The sequence below is a fragment of the Euprymna scolopes genome, chromosome 40, assembly GCF_053919585.1.
Source record: "Euprymna scolopes isolate OS-2025 chromosome 40, ASM5391958v1, whole genome shotgun sequence".
Taxonomy (NCBI): domain Eukaryota; kingdom Metazoa; phylum Mollusca; class Cephalopoda; order Sepiida; family Sepiolidae; genus Euprymna; species Euprymna scolopes.
The window spans coordinates 60,331,968-60,355,317 of record NC_136521.1 but is presented as its reverse complement, the minus strand read 5'-3'; positions in this window follow the sequence as shown (position 1 = coordinate 60,355,317).

The following is a 23,350-nucleotide window of genomic DNA, read 5'->3' as shown; positions in this document are numbered from 1 at the left end:
TATAATGTCGAATTATGGCACACACGTCATACTCGGCGTGTTTTTCTATAAGTGCAAATGAAATGCATTTATTCGTAAATCTTCGAAAACATTCTATATCCCAAGTCTTCTCGCACACACGTGCTTTTAAAAGTCTCTGTCTCCTCGCCATTTGACTCTCCGTCAGCAGGCGTATTCTCGCCACTGACTCAAACATCCACTTTGCCTAGCAAGTAGCTTGCTTCTCCTCTCGACCACGTGGTGTATTTTCTCTCCTTTTCTTAAGAGGCAAGCTCGCGCACACTTACTAATTTCCATACGCGCTTTAACAGCTGCTGTTGCAAATATTTTCACTAGCCAGATATCCTACAGCTGCTACTGATATTTATATACGAACAATTATACGCTCTTTTACGACAGTTTGTCTTTAAAATTCAGTTTTACTTGTATTTTTGTCTTCTTGGTTCAGTGCATGTCTCATGAAAAATATATTTTAGAATTTCTTCATTTTATTCATCAAAGTAGTAGTAGCAGTAGTAGGTTTTTTTTTCCAATGACGTCTGATGCAGCGTAATCGACTGCATATTCAAGGTTAGAGTCAGCGGATATCGTAAGGAGATTTTCATTGATTGCGATATGAGCCTGTTCAGTTTTTCGTTCATTTTTTATTTTTTTACCCTTTTTCAAAATAGGAGGATGTTTCGGTTTGAGTTTATATTAAGCAAAGATAATAATATTATCAGTATGAGATTCAGTTCATTTTATAGTTTTCGTTCTGTGGAAGGTTTTCAGATCAGACATCCTAGTCATAATGTAATCCAAGATTGTGTTGTCGGCAACGATTCCACGCGTGTACTCCACAATGTTTTGTTTTCAAGAACTCCCCACCTGCTACACACGACTCACAGCTGACATTACTCGCCACTTCAATAGTAAAATCCAAAAATCCAACAGCAAAACCCGACCCTCAGCTGACACATTTTTTACATAATCAAGTCCAAAGTCTACGTCTACTGAAAAATCAGGCTCTTCTTTTTTATCTTACCAGAAGCGTCTCATTTGAGTATTTAGCAAACATATAAAACGGTGGTTATTTCGCTTTTTTTCTTTTTTCTTTTCTCGTCACTATTCGTGTCTGTACGAGATCTTACACGCTGACGAACAAACAGGTATCTCACAAATTAAATCATTTCATCACAAGTAGCAGATATCTTTTTTGACCAATGTGAACCCTTAATGACATCTGACGGTCATTTTTTCGTGTTCGCATTGGTTCATGTTCTTTAACAAGTTCATTTGATATTACACATACTTTTAAAGAAGAATTTGTCTTTTCCTTGTGTTGACACGCGTAAAGCAGTCACGTTTCCTACAACGCTGCAATGTCAAACTTTTTCTAGTTTGTGTGATAGGAGATCATTTTGTCAGGTTCTTCTTCATACATGAAAGTTAATGCAAGGCTAAGATTAGAGGTTGCTTTCTTTGTTTTGGCTACTGTTGTTTCCGATTCCCGTTGGTCGCGGCTTCCAAGTTAAAAACTTTGGAAATAACATTTGTTTAATATATATATATATATATATATATATATATATATATATATATATATGTGTGTGTGTGTGTATGTGTGTGTGCATATATATATATGGTATATATATCCTATATATATATGCACACACACATACACACACACACACACACACATATATATATATATATATATATATATATATATATATATATATATATACACGCACTGAGCCAAAAAATGGGCAAAAAATCTTTATACATTATATTGCACTAAAGGTTGTATTGAACAATGAAAAATTGAACAAGGAAACTTAAACGAGACTAATAACACGTAACAAGACATTTACTTTAATAAATGCTTAGTGTGGAACCGCATTCTCTTTTAATTTTTTAAAAGATCAATCCTTTTAGACATGCTCTCAACCAAAGTGGAACACTGTGAAAATGAGATGCTATTCCATTCACTTTGCACAGTTTCCCACAGTTTGTCATTATTCGAAAAAGTTCTTCCAGCCAATGTACAAGATATTATGGGCGAAATATTCTCGATTGGGTTTAAATCGGGGCTTGACCTGCTCAAAATATCACATTTATGGAATTATCAGAAAACAATTTTCTTGTGACGTTAGCCGAGTGTGCAGGGGCATTATAATGTTGAAAAATAATGTTCTGAAATATTCCCAGCTTCCGGATATTGGCAATAATCCTGTTTTTAATATTCGAATGTATTACTTTGCATTGATTGACTTCTAGTATGTTCCCCAACTTCTGATGTAGTAAAAGTTCCCCATACCATTACCCCTCCATCCCGTATGTAACTGTCGTATTTATGCAACTTAGCGAAAATCTTTCTCCAGTTCTTCGATTGCAAAGTTCGGGAGCATCGGGAACACCACTAACAAGACAAAATGATGATCCATCTAACCTGAAAACATTCATGAACCAGTCTGTACCTTTCTTGCCATTACACGAGAAAATATATTTCTATCATTGATGTTCTTCATTGATGAAAATTGTTTCTTTGCACACCTTTTAAAAGAAAATCTTATTTCTTTCATTCGTCTAGATATCGTATATCTAGAAAAGAAGTTCCAGATCCTGTTTTGCTATGGTCAACATAAGTTTTCTTGCAATCCTTCAAAACAGTTTAAAGCCTGTGGTCGACTTTCAAAGTGAATGTTCTTGGGCGACCAGATCCAAATTTTCCTTTTACCAAGCGTTCGACTTCGAACCTTTGACCAATTCGCTCCACTAAAGAAATAGAGGTTTCCACATTTTTCTTTTCTTAAAATATAAAAAATCTTGTCATTTTGGACTGCCTTAATCCTACAATTCGTTTTTTTTATATCCTCGCCAAGATGCGGCCTTACCATATTTAGGATAAATTTGTCCACCTATTGTTTTATCTATAATAATAAGGATATGCAAAATAGAAATTTTAAGTAACAATTAAAAAAAATTAATGAAAAAAAATTGAAAAATCGATTTCTTTCTCCTTACATGCTTGGCCCATTTTTTGCTAATGAGGATATATATATATATATATATATATATATATATATATATATATATATATATATATATATATATATATATATATATTATAGAGAATAATAGACCTAAATGAGAAAAGTTTCTCTTTATGTAATAATATTTCAAAAGTGCTGTGCTCACAGTATTGAAAATATAGGATAAACCCTATAGGTGTATTTACCTAGAGCTATATGAATACAAGAATAAAGATCAATAAGTATGAAATTAAAAATCAACTAAAAAAAAAATCAAAACCAAAGCAGCGTAAGTGTACAATCTTTTCAGAAACGACGTCTATTTATTTATTTAACATTGACAAATATATCGCATACTATTTTACTAGTCAATATTAAATGAATAACTGGGCATTGTAAACTTACACTGATTTTGTTTTGTTTCTATTTTTGAAACAGATTCATAATTATTGATTTTTTATCCTCCGTCCGTATATATATATATATATATATATATATATATATATATATATATATATATATATATATATATATATATATATATATATATATGTATATGTATATATATATATATAGTCATCCACATACAGGACTGTTTCGCAGCTCCTCATTGTGGCTTAACAGGTAACTACCTCAAGCCAGGATTGAAACTCGACTGTCTGTACGGCAGTTAGGGCTCCTAACCACTACGCTATTGACGGATGCTGCGTGAGTCATGAGTTTAACGATGTTTTGACGTCGTCCGAACTACCTCTGCTCGATTTGTTTACACAAAGAGCATCGCTTATATTATTGTAATATATATGTGTGCGTGTGTGGGGGGGTGATTGTATGTGTGCGTATATATATAAATATATAAATATATATATTTATATATATATTCATACATATATATATATATATATATATATATATATTCATATATATAAAGTATCAGGGAAACCAGCCATTCCCTGCGATTGATTGAGAATCATACAAAGTTTCACCCTCCTATATTTTTATTTTCATCTAAATTGTTTAATTCGATTACTTTTACTCAAATCGACTGAGTGTGTGATCCAAATAGGTACCAATCGCAGTGCACTGGGAGTAAACTTAACATTTCTGTCCTGCAGGGACAAATATTAATGTTTACGAATGTACTAATAAGTTATGTACCTGTTGAACGCCTCCTATCATATCAAAGAACCCATTGTTGAATGTATATGCATTTCCGCTTGTGCCGTCATAAAACTCAAAATTCTTTTTTATATAAAAGTGAAGATTTGATGCCTCCGTTTAATTTCAATAGACAATGGGCACTCCTGTAACTGTAGTTGCGGTTGTAATTGTTAGGCAAAGGTTTCGTAATACTATACCACACCTAACCTGAATCGGCACTGCTTAGGTCCAGTTACAAGGATATGCCCTAGATTGACTGGCAACAATGCCGAGAGAAGCGGAGGGCACACACAGAACCTAGAATTTCCAAACGGTCACCCATTTTAGTACTGACCAGGCTGAACCTTGCTTAACTTCGGTGATCTTACGGGAAACGATGTGTCAACGTTATTACGCCGTACGTATAGATACCAGAAGTTTAGCAACATTGAGTCTGGTTAGTCCTAAAAAAAAGTGACGAGTTTGGAATTCTAGATGCTGTTTGGTATCTCCACTTATCTCGGCGTTGTTTCTACTTGTTAGCACTTCTTGCAACTTGACTCAAGCAGTGTCGATTCAGGAAAAGTGTGGCTAGAGATTGCGCAACTTTTGTCTCATAATTATATGCACAGCTACCCTAACAGAGAGGTTCTCATTGTATCTTGAGTTAAACGGAGGCATCATAGAAGAGATAGAGATGAATATACATACTAGTTGCCTTCAGTAATTTTCCAGCCTTTTGGGCAGTTTTGTGTAATAGTAATCTGGGCAATGTCGAAATTCTTGCTGGTTTTGTACACACGCCTATGGAGCTGGATGCGCACACGTAAATATTGTGGAAATCTTCAAACCAGCAAATGTCATCAAAAGGCATAACGATTGCAAGAAACTGTGCAGAAACTTTGAAATTAACATTCTTCAACTGACAAGTTTTGAAAACAATCTTATTGCAATTTGGCCTGGGACGAATTTAATAAGGGGCGGTGGAATGCGGTATGGAAAAATGAAATTCCTATCTAAAGTTTTTTTGGTAAATAAAAACAAATGCCAGCCAAAGAAAGAGTTAGAGAGAAGGGCACCGCGACAGCTAGTTGTCATTTTGTGCCAACCATAACACTCCGCCACCCCTATCTCTCTCCTTCCATAGCACATTAAGAAAGAAATAAACAGAAAATAAAGTGTCAATCCTTTATATAAACTTACGTCAAGTGTTTTTTTTGTGTGTGAAACAAGTAATTGTTTTATATACATTGGTCAATAACTTAAAACTCTATTTAGCAGATTAAATAGACGACACGATTAAAAACTAAAGAACTACATAATAGCGTAACAGGTTTATTAATAGTACATGCATAAAATTCTAGAACCCTTCGAAGTAATCTCTTCCGGATGGCCTCCCCTTGTTGGACCGTTTCAATAACTTCTGAAAGACGTCATGGATGTTCACTCATGTGAGCGTGTCAATGACCTTTGTTGCAGCCTCTTTCATCCTCACTTGTCTCTTAACCACAGCATCTAAGGATTTCCATCGGCTTAAGAAATAACCAAAAACTCACAGGTAACAATGTCTGGATTATAGAAAGGGAGAGGAGATGTCTTGATGTACATCTTGGTCAAATATTCTGTTTTTAAAATACCGTTGTGGGCTGATGCATTCGCCCAAATCTTTTGCATCTTAAGTTCCCCGTGAAATATTATGCGCACAGTTCCAACACTGATAAGATAGTGAAATAATTATTGCTATACTCACACTACGACACTAATCCATGAAACTCTTTATTTGCCCAAACAATTTTGATATTTGTACTTCCTTACTCCTACCACCTCTCCTTATTTCTCACACACTACCTACCTTCCTTGAATCTATTATTCCGCTTGACTAATGTTCGATTCAATCACGATGGTCCAAAAGAAGCCATAACATACTGCATTTTCAAGGGCATCTCTCTCCCTCTCTCTCTCTCTCTCTCTCTTTCTCTCTCTCTCTCTCTATATATATATATATATATACATATATATGTAGGTGATTAAATAACTTACTGACTAGATTGTTTTCTAACGAATGATAAAAATATTTTTGTATAGTTTTAAAGGTTAAAAAATCCAGAGACTATATATATATATATATATATATATATATATATATATATATATATATATATATATATATATATATAGTCTTTGCAGTTTTTAACCTTTAAAACTATACAAAAAATATTTGTTATCATTCGTTAGAAAACCATCTCGTCAGTAAGTTATTTAATCACCTGCAATCACTGCATCAACTCGCTCTCGAATTTACTATAGTACCAATAATTTATTTTTCAAGGGATCATCACTTTTTTACCATGAAACACTGTTTCGGGGATTTAAAAACAAAGCAGTATATTACATCATGGCTCCTCAGCAATGTTGATCAAACACCACCACTCTTAATCTTAGGGAGAAGACATGTTACAAACATTTGATCCAATTTCCTATTCTTAATTGCAGTTACTAACCTTTTCATACTATAAAAATGAATTTCTTACCTGTGTGATTCATCAATTTCCACATTTAAAATAGATATATTGTTTAATTTACCAGTCTTGTATTTATAAGATTACGGATTAATCCATTTAACTACTTATCGCCCCCACTAATATTAGTATTTTGTATATTTACATTCTTATTTATTTAAAATTAGATATATAAAGGTTAAAAATATTTTTACATATATACATTTTTTTTATTATATGTAATTATTAATACGTTTTATAGATTGCTAATATAGTTTTGGATTTCCTTTATCAATATAGTCTGGTTAATCTTAAACGATTCAAAAGCGTCGGGATAACGAACAAATGTTTATTTAACTGTTTAAATATTTTATTTTTATCCCCACCTTGTTTTATCATCCTTATTACTAAGCTAGAAACTGGTGGTATAAAATCTATTAATTTTAAAGTAACGCGAGCTATTCTCAGAAACTCTGACAAAATGGTTCCATAAATCATAAAAACAGGGCAGGTGCTATCTTTATCCGGCTTACGTACTATATATATATATATATATATATATATATATATATATATATATATATATATATATATATATATATATATAAGAACCAGTAGTTAATAAAACATGTTAAAAACACTTTGGAAAAGAGTTAAAACCAGATTTCATTTTAAAAAGGAATGGACCGATTAATCGGAATCGGGAATCGGAAAAATCGAGCACTTTGGGGGTATCGAAATGGGTATCGGAATCGAGAAAATTGATGGCTATTTACCGATGCCAAAAACGATTCTTTTAATTGTCTTTTTATTTGATTTTGTTCAAAGCAAAATATACCATTGCTGGTAATAATGATAAAATAATATATATTTATTGATTTTGAAATACCAGTAAAGCTTAAATCGATAGATTATCCAGCAACCGTGTAATGTTATGTGCATGCAAATATCTGAATATTTAGCATGCCCTTTTAAATGCAAATATCTGGGGGAAAATTACAATGATTTAGTTAAATATTTAGAGATTTACAAAGAATCGGAATCGGAATCGGAATCGGTACTTGTATCGAAATCGGGAAAAATATTGGAATCGCCCCATAACTAATATATATATATATATATATATATATATATATATATATATATATATATATATATATATATATATATATATATAAATCTTTGACTATATAAATACATAGTTCGCTATTCAAACTAGAATCCCTTCTTTTGTATCCGCTCATGTCGTATTTCATTCGCATCAGGCTGTTACGTGACAAAACAAAAAATACGCGTTTCGATCTCATAACATTTTTACTTTGAGCAGGGATCTGATATCTTCCCATCCTTCACGGACATTTTTTTCAGCTTGACATTTGAATCCATTCCTATCTACATCTGCGTAACCACCACGAAATGAGTCCTTTTTCGCATCATATGTTCATATTTCATTATTTCTTTTTCTTTCTTTTTTTTTACTCATCCAGTCAGGTTTCCCTTGCATTTAAATACGTTCCCTTGGCTGAAAAGACCCTATTTTATAGGGGGGGGGGCTTTTGTTGCTGTGTTATTTTTTTTCAATTCGTCATTAAGACTTTAGGGAAAGAAGTAACCGTGGGATATTGTACTACAAAGTTGTACCCGATGGAAGTTAGAATAAATGACATCAACATTTATTTGTTGTTTTTGTATGCATATAAAGGATATTAAAACATGCACACACACATATATGTGTGTGTGTGCATATATATATATATATATATATATATATATATATATATATGCAGTTAAGCAAATCTTGTATGTAGATACCTATATATATATATATATATATATATATATATATATATATATATATATATATGATGAAAATGATGGAAATAGTATTCCGACAAAATAGAGAAAATAAAAAGGAACAAACCGTATTATGTGTTCATCAACGTTTCGTCTTTATTTCGAGACTTCCTCTGGATGAATGAGATTAAGAAACATAAAATACCAGTACAAAATATTTGAAAATATCTTTTTCCCAATAAGAATATTAACTTGCGTTCATAGTTTTGAAATTACATTAACGACTATATGACGTAACTAAAATTTCTTCTCTTTAACAGCGCCAGCCCTCCCCCTCCTTTTTGAATTTCCAACGTCTTTTTTCCGTTTCTCTGAAATAGAACTGCGTCACACTGTGCACGTGAAACATTTTCAAATATTTTGTACAGGTATTTTTTGTTTCTTAATCTCATTCATCCAGAGGAAGTCTCGAAATAAAGACGAAACGTTGATGAACACATAATACGGTTTGTTCCTTTTTATTTTCTCTCTCTCTCTCTCTCTCTCTATATATATATATATATATATATATATATATATATATATATATATATTATGTAAGTAGTATTTAGTTTCCTAGAAGTAGATCCAATGAAACAACATGTGTCTACCAAAAAGTGTTCAATTATACAAACATTAATGGCTACATATGTGCATACATGTTTCTGGGGAGATTACGTCTGGGATTACGGGGGAGATTACGTCTTCAGGCCAAGAATTACCCTTGAAAACTGAAATTTCAAGACACAAAAAACATTTTTTTTATTTCGTTTATAAAATTAGAATCTTGTCATCAGGTGTGAGGGAGGATAAGTAAGGTCTCTTAACAATCGATTCCTCGCCGGTTTTATCTCTTCATATCTTTACTTCGGTAAGGAATACTTTTTTGTAAATTTTTATATTCATTTTTATAATCTAAAGTTTAAGTATCTCGTCTTTGGTTTTGCGTTAAAGGTTACTTGAGAAATCCGACATTATGTCTCCTATAGCCAACGGTTAAAGACTTTAGGTACTCCGCATATTCTCGATGTCCTATCTGTGTGGAGAAGACGGTATTCTCGGTTTACATACACAATCACAAGATTCTAATTTTGATTAATTATAATAATAACTGTTTAAATTTCAACTGTATCTCTCACAGTTGGTTTGTGGTTTGTGTCCTTGCTAATGAAGCCAGGCATGACTTCTTTACCGGGATTCGAAGCTCTCGATTGGCGTTTATCATGGCACCCGGCACAGGTGATTCCCGAGGATGAAACACTAGTGCCTGTAGGTATTTAATGATAATACTCATAGTAAATACTAATAATAATAATAATAATAATAATAATAATAATAATAATAATAATAATAATAATATACAGTGTGTCCGTAAAGTTACTACACAGTCTTATTGTTTTATTGTATTATATTTGTATTAATAGTTAATATTTATTTTTTTACAGGTTTATTTAATCAAGCATGTATAGTAACTTTACGGACACCCTGTATATATATATATATATATATATATATATATATATATATATATATATATATATATATATATATATTCGACATTACTTTTGCACCAACATAATATATAGTGTTATAATGGAATAATTCCAGAGGAAATCCGGGTATGAGAGCTCAATGTGGTAAACAGAGCAATAACATAAAAATATAACACGGAAAATTACATAATTGTTGATGCAAAAAATGTAATTGTCTAGTTTAGATGCTTGAAAATACCATAAGATTGAAATAAATTATTGCATCGACCATTATGTAATTTTCCGTGTTATATTTATATATATATATATATATATATATATATATATATATATATATATATATATATATATATATATATAAGTTAGAATGCGTATGATGTGGGGATAAATCTCAACCTATATACTCAAGGATTTTTATCGACAAACATCGAGTTTAGTAAATAAGGTATTCAGACATGTGGAAAGCTTTGTAACCGGTTTTCGATCGGAAAAAGAGTGCTACAACACAGTTAAAATTGAAAAATGAGTACTATCGTTGGTCATCGGATTTTTATGTGATTGTTAACTGTTTCACAACTGCGCATGCGCGGATCGTTTACATGACAACGTTCATATGTTAAGAAACAGTAGGTTTGAAACCCCTTTTATAAGAACGTGTAAAGCTGGCCTAATGGTTATCGTACCTGACTCCCTGTCTTTAGAGTTTGGTTTCGATCTCACCTCGAGTATTTATTTATTTCACTTGCTATAAATAAATTGTTTAGAAATAACAATACTGTTATGCACGTGTCTTAGTTTTTTCTGTTTTTTACTTCATTTTCAAAAAGGAATTAAACGTTGGGTACATCTGCTAGTATATATATATATATATATATATATATATATATATATATATATATATAAGAAGCATTCATATAAAATGCTTCTCTCAAAATATATATTATTCATACACAGTAGTGTTTGAATATATGGTTACTGGCAGTGTTAGTCATTAAAAACTTTTTGAAAGCTTCATCGTTCACTCATTTTTCGACCAAATTTCAAACAATTATTGCAGTTTATAGATCACTTTTTCAGCTATATTGTAAAAAAAAAAATCAATTTTCGTTCAGTAACACAAAAGTTATTTTGAATTTACTGATGCTCAAAATCGTAACAAAACGTAAAGAAGTGATTGACGTTTTTATAATTGATTTCCATAGCAACTACGTCGCTTCAGCGTTCTAGCAAAAAGACGAGTAACAAGTGAAACAGAGAAGATTAAAGAATAAAAGCGAAATAATTGGGGTGATTTTATAAGAAAGCAGGCGTGTTCCGTACATTGTTATTACATATGTGTATGTTATAGGAGCAAAAAAAAACATGGCTGAAATTAATCTAAGCAAAGTGAATTTATTGGAAGCCTAGAAAAATCATGGATTACATAGAAAAATGCGAGCATGAAAAATAATATGGTTAAGCTTAAACATGTAAAAATAAAAGGACTATTTGTTAAAACTGGAAGGAAAAAGACAAAATATTCTAGTAAAAAATATGATAAAATGATAACTTAGAATTTAGCATTCAGTAGGCATTTTTAAAAAATTCAATTCATAAAATTATATAATCAATTCTGCAATATTTTAAGTTATAAATTTATTATATTTTTACTAGAATATGTTGTCAGTTTCTTTTCCCGTTTGAACAACTAGTTCTTTACTTTTCCATGTTTAAGCTTAACCATTATATATATATATATATATATATATATATATATATATATATATAGGATTGATATGTAGTTTGCTTGAAGTATTGTGTGAGATAGTTATGTAATAGATATATAGAAGGCTATTACAATCGCATTGTAATAGCTTTCTAAATCTCTACTACATATATATATATATATATATATATATATATTTAAAATGAAGAATGTTATATGTCTCTCATAAGTTAACAGAAAGATTCCCGAGTTCGACATAAAGATCTCGAGTTCAAGAGAAAGATTCACCGGTTCAACAGAAAGATTCACGCCTTCGACAGATAGATATCCTACTTTAACAGAAATATTTCCGAGTTCAAAAGAAACATTCTCAAGTTCGACAAAAACATAAAAGGTGTTGGAGAAAAAGCTTCCCGAGTTCAACAGAAAGATTCTTCTGTTTGACAGAAACATTCCCGTTCCGAATGCAATAAAATATATTTAAGAAAACTGGCAACGGCTGAAACATATTGAGCATAACAACGGCTGAAACATATTGAGCATAACAACGGCTGAAACATATTGCGCATAACAACGGCTGAAACATATTGAGCATCATAACAACGGCTGAAACACATTGAGCATCATAACAACGGCTGAAACATATTGAGCATAATAACGGCTGAAACATATTGAGCATAACAATGGCTGAAACATATTGAGCATCATAACAACGGCTTAAACATATTGAGCATAACAACGGCTTAAACATATTGAGCATAACAACGGCTGAAACATTGAGAATAACAACGGCTGAAACATATTGAGCACGATATCCAAGATGTGAAGACATCAGTTTGATCTATCTGAATTTTTGTAATTACTTTGCTATGTGTGTTAAATAAATCTTTGCCGCATCGATTTCCTCGAAGCATATTTGAATTCCATTTTACTTTTTTCTACCAATATATCAAGTCTAAATATATTTCCAAGAGAATTCAGAGATTTCAGTTTTCGCTTTCATTAATCCCAGATAGTTTTTAGCCCGACGTTTTTTTTCTTTGCTTTTATTGAATAGAAAAAAAAATGCAAGAACTTCTCTCATCCGTTTTTGATAAACATCACAATTATTTTCTTTAATTTTTTTTTACTCTATTGTACGTTGCCTCTTTATTTTATTTTATTTCTATTTTTGTAAAAAAGTTTAACATTCGCTCAATTTACGCAGTTTTTGTCGCCTTTTTTTTTTTGGTATCTTTGTTCAAATTTAAAGGATAAAACAGCATCTTCTCACGTACTGTATAACATTTTGGGGATGCATTTCCTTACATAAGTCTTGAAAGTAAAGTTTGCCTGTCGCTTGTCAAAAGTTTTCGCTTAAATATTCGTAAAATCTAAAAACCATGTAAACACGTTTTCCAGCTTCGTCACGGCGGAAACTGATCACGTGACACCAAATATGCGAAGTCCACTCAACCGCTCTCCTTAGAACTTTTTAAAGATAGGTGATACGACTTTTTTTTCTGTTAAAAATAATAAAAGCGTGTGTTTTTATTTATTTTGAAAATAAATCGTCCCCTGCAAAAAAAAAAAAAAAATCTGCTATTACTCATAATATTAATATTCATAAAACACTAAGAATGATTGTTACGGCATATCAAATATTCGGAGGGCTTATATAACACGTCACACAGTCATTGTGTTGTATTCATTATACTTTCATAACTCAATCAGTCTGTCTGTTTCTATTTTTTACGAAGTGAATCTCATTTGAGATGTAACGTCGCAGAGCGCCCGAATCGCGTGTCAAATTATTGCATATATTAGCATCCCGCCCGACATTACCCGGCCGTAGAACGCGCTTAAATATCATATTTGGAATAACGCAGATTTCGTATTTATTACTATACTAGCGGGGGATACCCGGCGTTGCCAGGGTGTTTGGAGGTGTGTGTGCTCGGGCAGGCGTGTGGGTGCTAATCAAACCATAATAATAAGCGAAGTAAATATATCGAAAAAAAGAACACAAAAAACTAACGTAAGGCAACCGAACGATGTTAAATATAAAAATAGGAAAATAAAAAAGAAAACGCGAAAAAGAAAACAGAAAAACGAACGTTAAAACTTCTTTAAAAAATCTGAAAAATAAAAACCAAAAATAAACACTGGCTTAAATAACCCTGCTTCAATATTAAAATTTAAAAAAAAAGAAGAAACCACAGACCACGATAAGAACCCAAAACCCTTATGTAATGAGACAGCGCTTTAAGAAACTGAGCTAAGACGACGTCGAGGAAATTGTATCGCTTTTTTAAATATTTAATGTAAATCAGGTTCCGACGTCATATGACGCATGCGTAGAAGCGAACTCGTTATGAGAGGACAGTTTTTTCTGACCCCCCCCTGTAGAAAACTGCTGATTTTAGGGTGAAGGAATTAACGATTTTGGCCAATTTTTCGATATTTGTCGAGGGAAGGTTGGAACGTTAAAATGATACCGACCTGCCAAAAATCCGTGGCCCGTGTCGAAAGTTTTTGCGAGATATACAAACACACATACATACATACATACAAACAAACATACATACACACATTTTCGCTTATATATATATATATATATATATATATATATATATTATATTGGACCAAATATATAGTAATGATTTTAAATGTTTTTAAAAAATGACTCGTGCGTCATCACAGAGAATTGAAACCAACATTTTAGCTCAGGATTCACATTTTACTTTGACGTTAATGGCTGAGCTGTGCGAGCATGTTTGCTGCAAGTGAAAACTTTAAGCAGGAACACCTAGCTATTACGTCACACATAAATATTCGTAATGCTGTCGTTCGAGCTTTACCTGGTAAATTCCATTTTTTTTTTCATTTTCACACATTTGTACTGTTTTTAACCCGGCTAAAACCACAATATAAATTTTTACATTGGTTCTAAAACCCTATATATTAGGTTTCACGTCTATAGAAAAGACAGAGCAGTTTGGTAGGCATTTTTTAAACAAGTACGTAGAGCATTTACATACATGCATACATATATATATATATATATATATATATATATATATATATATATATAGATATATATATATATATATCTGTGTGTGTGTGTGTGGGTAGAGCACTGTCGTAAATAATCTCACCCGCTACTTAATTGGCTGAAAAATGCGATGCTCGTTGTTTGTTTGTTTACAAACAGACGGTTTGAGCACTGTAAGATTGGTGGCGGATGTCTATTTAAATAGACATTCCGACGAGTTATTTGCGGGCGTCCCTTCTGCGGTCGAGTGGGAGAACTGCCGACTGTCAACACGACAGTTCTGGGTTCAACCCTTGGCTTGGGAGAGATGCTAGTCGATCGGCACTGATGAGTTGTGATACAACGAAACAGGACTGTATGTCGATGACTACAAATATATATATATATATATATATATATATATATATATATATATATATATATATATATATATATGATGAGAATAATAGAAATAGATATCCGAGGAAATATAGAAATAAATATAATAAGAGGTTTGTGTATACTATAACCTTTTTACGCAAACATTACACAAGTATAATCATGTAGCATATCTGTTTGAATATAATTACTCGTAAACGTAAACTAAAGATGGTATTTATTTGCTCCCCCACTGAGCAAATTAGGCACAAGGCCGTTTTTAATGTGAGGTAAAAACCAGCTCCCCTAAAAGGGGTCACTCTGGTTACCAAAAATAATAATTGTCCCAGTATAGAGGGTTGATATTTATTTGCTGCCCACATCAGCAAAATGTGGCACAAGGCCGGAAAGTGGGAACCCCGCAGGCTCCCCTAAAGGAGGGGCACTCCTGCAATTTTAAAAATTGCCTGAGTAACCCCGTCGGCATTCCCCGGTCGGGGCGCCTCAGGCAGCAAGCAATAAACTTGCCCCACCGGAAAGCCCGGTGGCAAGGCCTGGGAGGGTGGACCTCCTAGGTATTACCCAGGCGGTTCCCAGTATAGAGGGTTTACCCTCCATTGACTGGTACAAATTATCTTAAGTGCAGTATCTGCCGGAACAGATGGTGTTTATTTGCTCCCCCACTGAGCAAATTAGGCACAAGGCCGTTTTTAATGTGAGGTAAAAACCAGCTCCCCAAAAAAAGGGGGCACTCTGGTTACCAAAAATAATAATTGTCCCAGTATAGAGGGTTTCCCCTCCATTGACTGGTACAAATTATTTTAAGTGTAGTATCTGCCGGAACAGATGGTATTTATTTGCTCCCCCACTGAGCAAATTAGGCACAAGGCCGTTTTTAATGTGAGGTAAAAACCAGCTCCCCTAAAAGGGGTCACTCTGGTTACCAAAAATAATAATTGTCCCAGTATAGAGGGTTTCCCCTCCATTGACTGGTACAAATTATCTTAAGTGCAGCATCTGTCGGAACAGATACTACACTTTGATCTTATCCCCCGTGCCGCCGAAGCGGGGGGGGGGCCTGTAAACGTAAACTAAAAGATGATCATCGCATTAGAAAACCGCAAGACTCAATAGAGAAATAAGTAAAATAAACGTTTAAAAGAATATGCAAATTAGCTAGATCTTTTCCAGACGAATACAATTTCACGACTCATATATAACAGAGTTTTTTTTTTACAAGGTTTTTTTTTTAAACACCTATACACAGGAAACCGAAACAACAACATATCAAAACAAAAAAAAGAACAAACAAAAAAACTGACATCCTGAAGATTACGGTTTCCGTCGAAATATATTTTTTATATTTCTAACTAAATAAACATCAGTTTATTCTGTAACAATGCGTCGTTTTGGCTTCAAACGTATATAATACGTATTTTATTTTAATTCAAACTCAAATGGCGCTTCTAAGGAACAAAATCTTAACAATCTCGCGTGACTAAACGTTCCGTGACTTAAGAAACTACCGTAGAAACAACAAACGGCTAATTTTTTGCTCCCACAACATGGCAAAAACAACACAAAAAAGACATACTGCAGATGAAGGTTTCCGTCGAAATATATGAATATATATTTATGGATTTTGACATGAATTTATAACTGAATAAACATCTGTTTATTTTGTAACAATGCGTTGGATCTAACTTCAAACGTATATAATGCGTATCTTATTTAATTCAAATTCAACATGCGTTTCTAAGGAACAACATCTTAACACACACACACACATACATATATATATATATATATATATTGATAACAGGCGCTTTAAATATTTTCCAGACATTTTATAAAGGCATTTAAAATCGTTATAGACTATAGCAAAATATTGGTATCCATATTGTAAGATGACTGACATTTTCTTTTTATTATCTCAGGTTCAAATAAATAGCTGCAGCAGGAATTGTAATACGCTCTACCTGCCTGGAGGTCACAACTTGCAAATTTAAAAAAATGAAATCTGGATGTAGGGACAATTAAGAAGAACGAGATGCAATATAACTAACGTACTGAACTCTCCAGACTGCTTTTGGTCCAATCTTGCATGAATCGTGCATCGGTTTTTAAATAGCATAAGAGACTCGAGCAGGAAGGCATGGAGTATATGACGGATAATGGAAGATGTACACGGTTTAAGGAATTCAGAACATCAAAGTTGATTGGTCAAATAAAGAATTTCATGGATATGTGTTCCCTCGTGTACCGAAAGCGACAATAAGTTCAGTTTTATATCATTGTAATAGCATATGGCTTGCAGTTCAATACCGCTATTTTTTAGCCAGTCTGAGAAATTATCTTCAAGTAGATAGCTGTCGCATAACCACGTTCTAGTTGTGTGACAGGGTAGGATTTGTATCCTCAGTCTTCTTTGCACTTTCGGCATGTTGAGGAGCCTATTTGTCTCAAGCTGTGTTTGTTTACTGCAGTCCTGCAGTATTTTGTTCTGATCCAGTTTGCTTCCTACTAGTTGTTGTTTAATCTGAGAATTTGAGGTGTATTGTATCTCCATTCCTATTTGCATATCTCAACATTTTTTTTTTAATTTTGAACATGTAGACGGGCTTTCGGACATCAAGTCTTGAGGTATTTGGGGCATCTATTTTTAAATTTGGGAGCTTGGTTAGTCTCGGTTGCTGGCGGGTGTTGTTTCTCCTAGCAATCTTATTTGCATATCTCTAAAATAGTATTTCAACAGCTTTAACTTAGAGGGTTCCTCCTGCCTCATGGTTGTTGAAATGGAAGACCGATATACCTGTCCTTTAGTACCGCTTGTTTGTAGGTTGTGGTGTCCTCAATCAGAATTTTCTCTAGTTCCTGACAGCTTCCTGATTGATGTGCAAACACCCATTCGTCTGCATAGCATAACTTTACTGATCTACATTTTAAAAAGTGTTGGCGATAAATAATTTCGGTTCGTATATATAGATACACACACACATACACACACCCGCTCGTGCGCGCAAAGTCACACACACACACACACACACACACACACACACACATATATATATATATATATATATATATATATATATATATGTATATATAAGAGGTGCCTCAAATAAGTTTCCAGATATTTTCGGATGGGCACCTTTTATTGATAGTACACACATGAAACTTTAGTCTCTTTCGAAGTAATCTCCTCCGACTGCAATACATTTGTTGTACCGTTCGAACACCTTTCGTTAGGCCCCATAGGAGTCCTCTCATATGAGTGTGTCTTCCATCTCCTCAATTGTCTCATAACGATAGCATCGCATAGATAGCATAGATTCAACTTTCATCTCAGATTACCAGAAAATTAAGAACTGTCGGGTGTTAATTGATCAGCTTGACCATTTCCCCGCTGTCATTACAACGTCTTTCTTTCTGATCTCTTCTGAGCACCCAGGAGACATACTTCGCGCGAATTTTCTACATCTACAGTTACTCACGAATAATTATGTATACAAGGTAAAATGCACTCAAAAGATTGGGGAGGAAATCAGGGACTAAAGAATCCAACAAATTGTAAAATATATCTCTTAGCTATCCCCAGACTTAAGTCCCAAAAGGCCTTCTACAACTCCAAACTCCAAATGTAAAAAAAAATAATAAATATAGTTCCCCAAGGCTCTCCGTGGATTTAAAAAAAAAGCTGATTTAAATACAGATATACAATATACAACAAAAATAATACTTTTAACCATATTTACTGATTTTAGTAGCGCTCCTGTGGATTCTGACGATTTTTTCAGGACTCACTAAAAAAAAGCAATTTCTCCAAGTGGGAGAAGGTAGAAACTTGGTTTTAGTAGTGCTTTTTTAAGGTCGCCTTAATTTTGATTACTGCTAGCAATAGTGCTCTGGAGGCTTCCTAAGATTTATTTTTCTCGCTCATCACTCAAAAAAGGTGAACACAATGCAATAAAAGACAATATAATCTTAAAGTTACTTTATATTTTTATCGTTTTTCATCTTACATTTTAAGGGCCAACGGGTAGACTAGTATATATCTCTCTGTCACTCACTCTCTATCTATCTATTTCTCTCTCTCTCTCTCACTCTATCTATCTATCTCTATCTCAGTATCTATCTTTATATATATATATATATATATATATGTATATATATATACATATACATATATATACCTCTGTGTTTGTAGTTGAGACTTAGATAGTATAGACAATATTAGAACTGAATGTATAGTACTATATATATATATATATATAGTTAGATATATATTTTGTCTTTTAATATATATATATATACACATACATATACGCATATATATATATATATATATATATATATATATATATATATATATATATATATATATATATATACAGCCAGAAACATATTTTCTCTGTATGTTTACTTCAGACAGGCATATATTTTTATGTTTTTGCAGAGTCTGCAGTTTATATAATGCCGTCTCAGACGACAGCATCAAGAAGAAAAAAAAATCAAAGAATTAAAAGCCTCTTAATAATGAAAGAAAAAATAATAAAAAATATTCCTATCTCTGCTAGCAAGAGATCGATTTAAAAACATTAATAACAGAAATAATAAAGGCAAAAGAAAAAGCTGAAAAGGAATATCAGTCATCGAAATTTGTAAAGCCAACGGCAACGAATCGATGCCGAAACGCGTGCGATAAAATGGAATGCTGAGGATCAGACGACATCCGACCGTCGTTCGTTTCCCGACATAGGCGCCATTTTGCCGCCATGTATTTTAAAAGGGTCGATCTTGAATGCATTTCGCTTCTACTTTTAACCATTTTAAATGTACAAACAAGACACTAATTAAATCAGCGAAAACTAATTAATTATAACTGCATGATATCGCTTACTCTATACGTGCATAATACGATTATATATATATATATATATATTTCTGTAGAAATATATTTTCTTATAATATATATCAATCCTCATTTAAGAAGCTCAATGTAATTACAGAGAAATATAGAAAATAAATGACAAAAAATGATTGATTTTTCACTGTCAAGAATTGTATATAAGTCAAGTGAATTAAAAGAAATAAATTATTAGATGGTCAACATCATGAATTTTGGTATATAACTTTTTGTCATTTATTTTCTCTCTCTCTCTCCGAATATATATATATATATATATATATATATATATATATATATATATATATATATATATATATATATATATATATATATATTCAGGCAAACATGATTAAAAACAACAGAGATACCTTGCTTAATGATTCTTGGCTGGGAGATTGTCGGTAAAAAAATACACAATTACCAAAAGATAAAAGTTGTATTATTTCTAGTCGCCATTTTGAAAAATCAGTCGCAAATACGACTGTTCCACTCGCAATGTAAATCCCTGTTTCTATAACACTTTCAAAATGACATCTGTCACAGAAAACATCTGTACGCTTTTATAATAACGAGGTATTCGAACGTTCAATCAGAGGTAATTCACGTTATCGCATTTTAATAATTATAATAGTTTCATGATGAAATGATTGCTTCATAGCAATCACTTCATCACGCTGGACGCGCATTTTTCATGTGGCTTAGTATTCCATTAACTGAGAGTGTGAACTTTTTTTTTTATACAGTGATCACCACTTATCAAGGCCCGGAAGCCCCTCAGTGATGAGGGTTATTGCAAGTACATTACGTTAGTGTGGAGATTTGATGGAGTGTTTACTTAAGGGGCGGTTCCTTAGGAATTTGTTAACATTAGACTTGAAGACATACAAGTTGTAGTCCGGTGGGAAGCAGGCAGACGGAACAGAGTTCCACAGGCGTGCAGTTCTAAGAAAGAAGCTTTGTTCATGGAATCCGCGTTTTGATTTAGGAACAGATATAGAGTGGGGGAAATTTTTCACAGTGGATTCAGCTAGACGGGTGTTTTTCGTGAAAGATTGGCGAGCTGTCCCGCTGCTTTACTGCGTCATACGTATTTCCTAACAATTCTTTACCTTTACAGCATCTCCATCTTTGTACTGACAAGCCACGTCATTGTCGGGCACCAAAACTACGTCGCCCTTAACACCGATCCGATACACGTATGTAACACGGGTAACCGGGCACACACTGGTTCACTAAATTGTCTTCAATATAAGAAGAGGTGGCCGCATTCCTGAGTCACTGCTATCAAGCACTGGCGTAAGCTGTAAGTTTCATGCCACAATTGTCTATATAGCTTGTAGCTTCACGATGGGAGAGTTACAGAAAAAATATAGCTAGATTTATAGATGAAATTATCGCACGAGGCAGTGCGTCTGCGACAAGCATTGATTAAACTGAAGAACGAACTTAATCCGGTCAATTCCGTCTACGCGAAAAATATCGTTAATACAGCAGTCACGGAACCACAAACCTCGTCGATAGACCCAGAGTATACGAGGGAGGCTGCCTTTGCTTGGGACTTCAGAATATCCTCGATGGTGCTTTTGTTTGTAGCACTATTTAACTGATTTTGAGCACACCGCACTCTGGTAGCTTTCTCTACGTCGTCGTTAGTATATCAGAATGTTTTCTGAAATCATATTAATCTCAGGGTATATATAAAAGGTGTCTGAATTCGAACAACGCATGTACAAGGTTAAACGAAAAAATTGTCGCAGCATAAAAGAAAACATACCATTTTCGTTAGATGAAAACTTGTTTTACTTTTGTTATCGTTGTTGTAGACCATCTATTTGTTGGAAAGTTGTGTAAAATCCCAAGAGTCATAGGAGTCTTTTATTATGTCTGAAAGTGACACATTGTTTAACAAACGAGTGTAGAAAAGTGCCGCTATACAACTTATGCTCCTTACCGATCCGAATTTTGACAAAGGGACCATTGTCACCACCCACAAAAAGCATCGCTGGATTGCCATTAATAATAGTGACATGCCCAGAATAATGTGAATAAAGTTTACGGCCACGGTTATGGTCTTTGGTGTGCTTTCAGGTGAGGGACACATCATGCCACTTCGCATCTTCGAAGTCGTCTTGAAAGTCAACACTAAAGTTTACCTGGAGGTGCTGAAGAGTATAGTGATCCCGAGGCGGAATCAGGTGGCCGCTGGCACACACTGGGTGTGGCAACAGGACTCAGTGTCAACCCACAAGTTCAAAAAGTCACAGACGTGGCTTCAGAAGAACTGCTGCGACTTTTTACCATTCTCTAACTGGCGCCGTCCTTCTCTGGCTACTTCGTTTGGTCATACGTTGAGAAAATCACGAACATGATGTCCCATAACACTAGAGCCAGGCTGATCGCTGCTATTCACCTAGTATTCGCCGAGCTCCAGCCGGTCCTAGTAGAAAAACAGGCTCACAGTTCCCTACTCGATGATTGAGACTGAAGGTTCCTACATTTAATAGATGTCAGTTCTATTACATAATTAAGCTGCCTGAATTTATTTTTTTCAATAAAAGATTTGAAATAAGGCTGTAGGGGTGTTTTCTTTAGAACTACGCTTTTATAGTTTCAGCATGTACAATGATACACTCAAGTCTGCATTCGGACTGGATTTTCGTAGAAGAGAATGGGTCACAATCTGTGAATAAGTTCATAAAGAGACTCCTATGAGCAGAAATATTTATCAACTATTTACAGAAAATACAAAAACAGAATTTCCAAGGATATTTTATATTGTTGCTTCTTCAGCTAGATATATTCGATTATTACAATATTAATGGATATTTCGAAAACAAAATATGTTGAATAATGACAGACAAGAGACCGAAAGTTCATGACGGAAAAAATATCGATAAAAAAATGTCTAAAACAATGGAATTATTTCAAAAACGTATGTTTTCATGTATAAATTATTACGTCTACTAATTGAAAAAAAAAAAAATCCGTTAACACGATCCTTTGAAGAGGACATATTCCCAAAATATATTTCAAGCGGTGGGGTTGTCTGACTTGTTATTTATTTTTTAGCGGAAGGCAGAACTTTAATCACTAACTCTTGTTTTATATTACAATTTTTTCTTTATTCATATAGATATAAATACAGAATACACATTTGTGTATTTATATTACGGTATATATATATAATATATATATATATATATATGTGTGTGTGTGCGTGTGTGTGTGTCTGTGTGCATGTGTGTGTGTGTGTGTGTGTGTGTGTGTGTGTGTGTGTGTGTGTGTGCGTGTGTGTGTGTGTGTAAACAATGCTGCAGGGACTTACGACGTCAGGTCCGGAAAGTGGGATTGAGAGCGCCTCCGAGGA